Source organism: Nomascus leucogenys, chromosome 21 (genome assembly GCF_006542625.1).
Source record: "Nomascus leucogenys isolate Asia chromosome 21, Asia_NLE_v1, whole genome shotgun sequence".
NCBI lineage: Eukaryota > Metazoa > Chordata > Mammalia > Primates > Hylobatidae > Nomascus > Nomascus leucogenys.
This window is the reverse complement of record NC_044401.1, coordinates 46,355,155-46,361,321: the sequence shown is the minus strand read 5'-3', so window position 1 is coordinate 46,361,321 and position 6,167 is coordinate 46,355,155. Positions and strand designations below refer to the sequence as shown.

The following is a 6,167-nucleotide window of genomic DNA, read 5'->3' as shown; positions in this document are numbered from 1 at the left end:
TAGGATTAAAAGGAAAATTATTTGGTGAAAGGTTATTGGCAATTTAATAACCCTTGATACAAACTGCAAAGCTGCTCTCCAAAAGGAGTGTCCTAATCACAATACAGGAGAATCAGTTTGCTTTATTTTACACTTACTTCTACGGGGTTATTATCATTAAACTTTTAATTTTGCTATTTGAGAATCATATAAGCATTTCTTAGTAGTCATATATCCTACCAACAAGTACAAGATAATGCTGCCTTTGTAGAATGACTTACAGTGTGCCAAGGTCTTTCATTTCCACTTAATCCATACCCTGTGAGTTATTACTTGTGAGGTGGGAACCTACATTTCAGAAAAGTGGTTTGTTCAAAGTCATACATCTACTAGGTAAAATGTTTAAAAGAAGAATGGACTCTGGCATCACCTTTGTGAATCTGAATCTTGATTCCACAGCTGTGTAACCATTAGGAAGTTATTTGAACCCTCCAGCCTGCAATTTCCTCATGTATAAAAGAGGGAAATGGTACCTACCTCATAAGGATATTGTGACTATGAAATGGGTTATTCTATGTAATACATAAAAGCACTTAGAGTAGTATCTGCCACATAAGTCCTATCTAAATGTTAGCTGCTGTTATCATTAAGATGGTGGCAAACTACGTGTTTTTAAGGGAACTAAATTCTGTTGCATGTCTACGCCAATTGTGTGATCGATGTTTTTACCGGGTTCTCTCATTTAACCTTCCCAATTCTTTGAGACAGAATTTTATGCTTGTTTCTGCCTATTTTGCAGATTAGGAATAGTAAGTTCCTAGAAGTAAAAAGTAGTGGAATCTCAATGTGCAAGTAACTGAAGCTAGGAGAGCTTAAGTCACTCGACCCAGCGGCGAAGGCTGGGACTTGAACCCGGGCCTGACCCGAAAGCCGGCGCTCTAGAGGGCTAGGACGATTTAAACAGAAACACATCTAGAGACCAAGCGGCTGTGTTACGAAGGGAAGATTAGGTGTTCCCTGCACCTCTGTCCCAGCACTTAAATGTCGTCGCACGGTCTCTTTTTTCAAGCAGAGTTTTACAAGTTTCTGGCCTGAAAACCCCCGTCCCTCTCCATCCCCACAGTGGACTCCTCAGGTCCTCAGCCCTCACCTGGCCCGGTCAAGATCCGGACCTGACCATCTCTCGCAGCCTCAGAGAAGCCCAGACCGAGGGAAGTGAAGCCTCACGGTAAAAACAACCAACCGCCGTGGGCTCCTGGACCTTCTTGGCCCGCCCCCCGAGCTTCCGCTTCCGGAAAGGATCACGCGGAAGGCCGCTCTTTATAGTCTCCGACACACCTCCACGCCCTTTTCTCCTGCTCTAGGCCCAGCGCCTTGGACGTGCACAGTAGAGGCTTCCCGGCTTCCCGGCTTTTTCCCGGCTTCTTCCCGGCTTCTTCCCGGCTTCTTCCCGGCTTCCCGGCTCGTCACCCTCTGGCAGGAGGTGAGAGAAGCCAATAGACAGCGAACGGGGCGGGGCCGAGGCATGGCTGGGGCGGAGCCGGGGCCGAGCCGCCGAGAAAAGAGTTAAGCGGCCGGTTCCAGGGCTTGCAGTGGGGGTTCGGGACGAGGACCCGCCAGCGCCAGAGGAAGGGACAGGAGTAGGAGGCGGATAGGTTTCAGAAGGAATTGCGCGCAACTTTTTGGATTTTCGCTCTTTATTTTTAGTTTGGCATCGTGTGCCTTTTGGATGATTTTGTTCTTGATATTGTATAAAAATAAGACCTCCGGGTTGTTATCTTGCGTAGGTGTGATGCCAATTTCAGAATTATTCCCTGTGGCCACTGATCTCAGAACGATGCTCGTTAGTTGGGATTTTGGGTTTACTTCCATGCGTACTTGTCTCCTCTTGCGTTGAGGTAATTACTTTTGATGAAGAATGACACAGCATTCTTAGTATTGGCATGTGCACTCATTTTAATGAGGATTTTAGTCATTGGTTTTTAAGGCATTGGGTTTTGGGTTGATGATTTAAATCAAGTTGAAGAGAGAGAACTCAGTTGATTCCATTTCAACTGTCGCCCAGGCTGGAGTGCAGTGGTGCCATCTCAGCTCACTGCAACCTTCGCCTCCTGGGTTCCAGCAATTCTCCTGCCCCAGCCTCCTGAGGAGCTGGGATTACAGATGCGCGCCACCAAACACGGCTAATTTTTCTATTTTTAGTAGAGACGGGGGTTTCACCATGTTGGCCAGGCTGGTCTCGAACTCCTGACCTCAGGTGATCTGCCCACTTTGGCCTCCCAAAGTGCTGGGATTGCAGGAGTGAGCCACCACGCCCAGCCTCATTTCTTTTTAATGGAGAAAAGAGCTACCCTTTAAAAGTCTGTTACAATTAATGTCAAAGCCCAGGAACTAAAATATATCCACCAATATATCACACACTTATCCTGAGTGATTTTAGGAAACGAGTATTTCACAGATTTAGTTTTGAATTAGATCAAACTGTGAAAACCTCTCCTTTCCTTCTCCAGCCCTCTCATAACTTCATAACTTTCTAACATATTCACCTGAAATTAAGGGTTTTTTTTTTAGTTAAGTTGGTTTTTAAAAATTCATGTTGACTTTTCTTAATACATGTTTATTTTAGAAAATATAGATAAGCAAAAAGGAAAAGACCACCCATAACCCCATTGCCCATGAGTTATCACTCTGAACAGCTTGGTGCATTCCCTTCAAGATTTTTTCCACCTACATATAGATGTATAAATGTATTACAAAAATATGAAATAATAGGTATTACTGTAACATGAGTGTTTTCTCTTAATATCTAATCAACATTGTTTCTCATTAATCTACAGTTATACAATGGCTGCCTGGTGTTCCATCATTCATTTCCCTAGTGTTGGGAATGTTATGCCCCCACCCCATTTCATTTTGTTGTTTGCTATTATAAATAATGTTGCAGTGAGCTGAGATCTGCAAATGAACTAGATAGAGAGTGGAGAGCAGAGTATTCTAAAGATGTGGAGACAGCATGATGTTGAGAAAGAGAAACCCAGAGAGGCTCTTGCTGCTGAAGTATAGACAGTGGGGATGGAAATGTATGTAGGGCCAGACGATACAGTCCTCATAGGCTACATGATTTGGCTTATTATCCTAAGGCCACTGGGAATATGTAAAAGTTCAAGCAGGGGGCACAGTGAACTGACTGGGGCTTTACAAAGATCCATGGCTGTAGTGTAGAGTAGGAATCTGAAATCTACAGTCCCTGGCTAAATTCAGTCTGCCATTCTTGGATACAGCCTGAGAACAGTTTTCACATTTTCAAGTAGTTTTTTTTTAAGTCAAAGGAATAGTATTTTGTGATGTGAAAAGTTACCTGAAAATCATCTCAGTGTTACAAAGTTTTATTGGAACACAGTCACACTAATGTGTTTACACATTATCTGTGCTACAACTGCCAAAGTTGAGTATTTGTGATAGAGACCAGCTAGCCGGCCAAGCCTAAGATATTTACTATCTGGGCCTTTACAGAAGAAGTTTGCTGATCACTAGCATAGAGGGTGCTTGAGGGAAAGGCAAGTATGGGTGTGAGCACATTCTCTCCTCCTGCATCCATTCTCTGTCCTCTCCTTGGACTGACGTCAGTCAGACATGCCCTCCAGCTTCAGGTTCTGTTTAGTCAATAGAAGAGGGAGAGAATGGGATATTCCTGCTATCTCAGCACCATTTGGCTGATGCACTGGCCCTCTGCATCATCAGGGGAGCCCCTGGAGCTCCAGTCCTCTCACACTCTAATAAAACATGTCCTTCCCTTCGTCCCTTCAGTCTTAGGGGTGATAATGGTTTGCTAGTCCCTGGGTGCCTCAACCCCCTTGTTGTTTTCCTTGTCCATTCTGTAAAACTTTTAATTATCTTCAAAACTCTAGATTGTCTTCTGTTCCCTGTGAGGACCAGATTGATAGAAAGTCCAGATGAAATATATTGGTAGCTGGGAGGGGATGAGGGGACCTAACGGAGGTGGTGGTGAGGGAAGGTGAAGAGGACATATTTGAGAGATGCATAGGAGGTAAAATGGAGAGGACTTGGTGATAGAGTTGGAAAGTAAGGCGGGGGGAGGTATTTGTTGACCCTGGTTTCTGGGTTTTGTATCTTGGCGGATGATGGGAGAGATCCACATTTAGGAAGGAAGCTTATGAACTCATTTCTCTCCAACATTTTATTATGAAAAAAATGCAAACCAGGAAAGTCATTTTTGTATTTGTTAAATTAGGGAGTACTTTGGTGTCATCCAAGAAAAGATGTCAAGTTAGCTACTGGATAGTTGAGTCTGGAGCTTGGCAAAGATGTGTGGGCCGCAAATACACCTTTCTGAGTTGCCTGTGGCTTCCGAACTTGCTCTCAAATTACTTCCTCAAGAAAGCCTCTCTATCCTGCCCCTGCAAACTAGCTGTGTGCCCCATGCTACTATGTAGCAGCATCATTTCTCACAATTATAAACTTGTGTTTAGTTATGTAATGTCTGTCTTCCTAAGTAGAATTTAATCTCTATAAAAGCAGGGACCTCACCTTGTTCACAGCAGTATCCCCAGTGCCTAGCACAATCCCTTGCACTTGTAGGAATTTCTTAATTATTTGTTGAATAAACCAATGAATCAATTGTTTGGACTGCTTTGGTGCATTGGGGCTGACAGCTACTTGAATGTCCGAGGCTCAGGATTATCCAGGACTAGCCCTTTGAGCTTGGTCCGGAGGTTTAGTCCCTCTAGTATCATGGATACACAACTCTGGTTGTCTATCCAGTCTTTCATAATTCAGCACACTGGACCAATGACTTTGCCAGTTGGCTCACCTCTGAAGTGTGAAAGTCTGTGTTCAGGTTTGACCATGTTCCAGTTTATAGGAAATGACCAAAGTTGAAAGTATATGAAGATCTAAACTAAAAACACAGATTTATGGCCAGGATCTAAGATTCAAAAAGTAAGAGGCTGTGGATAAGGAGTCACATGTTGGGAGCGTGAACTCAGTTCTGCTTGGAAAGATCTGAGAGACTGTGTTGTTGCCTTTCCTCAAGCCATTTAGCTCTCTGGGGCTATTTTGAACCCAAAAGTTCTTGGCCTTTTGAGATAATATACAACTTTGAGAAACTGCTCAAAGCCTTATAATTTTTTCTTCAGAAAAATGCTAATGAGCACATTTTGGAAACATAGTTTTATATATAATGTTATCAGAGGCACTGAGGAGACTCTCCAAGGATTTCAGGTTAAGATTCCCATTCTAACCTAGTTCAAAACCAGCCTTCCACACTGGGGTGTCCAGCTCCTTCTGTTGCAGGGCCCTGGTGATCCTGGAAGTAGTTGGTTAACTAGGGATGGTAGATCCCTGATGGAATAGCATCAAGGAGAGTAAGGGCATGGAGCATAGAGAAAATGGAATTGAGCCATAATCTTTGCATTTCCCACTGAAGCTTGTATATCTGCAGTCTTCACTTTAATCAAAATAGCTTAATTTAGGAAAGAAAGAGCCCAGTTTTTGCTTTATAAAATCCTGATTTTATGGCTTCCTGAAAATTTTTTTAAAGGAGAAATACAAACCATATGTTACAAGGGCCTTCGTTTGACAGTTTAACTGGGGTCATGCTAGGACTCTATAGATAATGCTGATTATGATAGGAAAGCCAGTGGGATGGGTCTGACAAGGATCTGTTGGCAGCAAGAATCAAGGGACCCCCTTTGGAATGACCCCATCACAAGGAAGAAATGGTTGGGGACAATGTGTCATGTTTGTGGGTCAGTTGTGAATTTTAATACAGCACAATGACGGTCACTTATTGCCCTGCAGACCCTGAAGACTTGTGCCTGACCCAAAGAGAGAAACATTAATAGTGATTAAAATGTTAAAATTTTGTTTTATTAAAATATCTGTAAGGCAGTGTAGCAGATGCAGGTGGCTTCTTATTGTGGACATCTATGATTTCCTGGCCGAGAGCCTTTTTCCTGGAGGAAAAGGAGCAAGCTGAGGCAAGCTGGAAAGGCAGAACATTAATTCCTCTGGAAGAAGCCCTCCGTCAATGACAGGTGGGGATTATCCAGTGATGGATGAAGAGCTTCCTCACCCTTCGGTTGGGATAACTCTGAGATGTGTTCTATGCTGTCTCCCAGAGTTCCCCAGCAGTATTGGGGTACAGGGATAACTGGCTGGATAACACA

General features: G+C 43.4%; 1 long non-coding RNA gene across 1 annotated transcript in view; it reads left to right on the top strand.

Annotated features, from left to right (window-relative positions):
• Positions 1 to 834: 834 nt before the first annotated feature.
• The window catches only part of LOC115832135, a 52,679-nt gene continuing 47,346 nt past the window's right edge, over positions 835 to 6,167 (top strand). The window contains exon 1 of the long non-coding RNA XR_004027575.1: positions 835 to 1,462. This is a non-coding gene — a long non-coding RNA (uncharacterized LOC115832135). The remainder of the gene's footprint in view (positions 1,463 to 6,167) is intronic.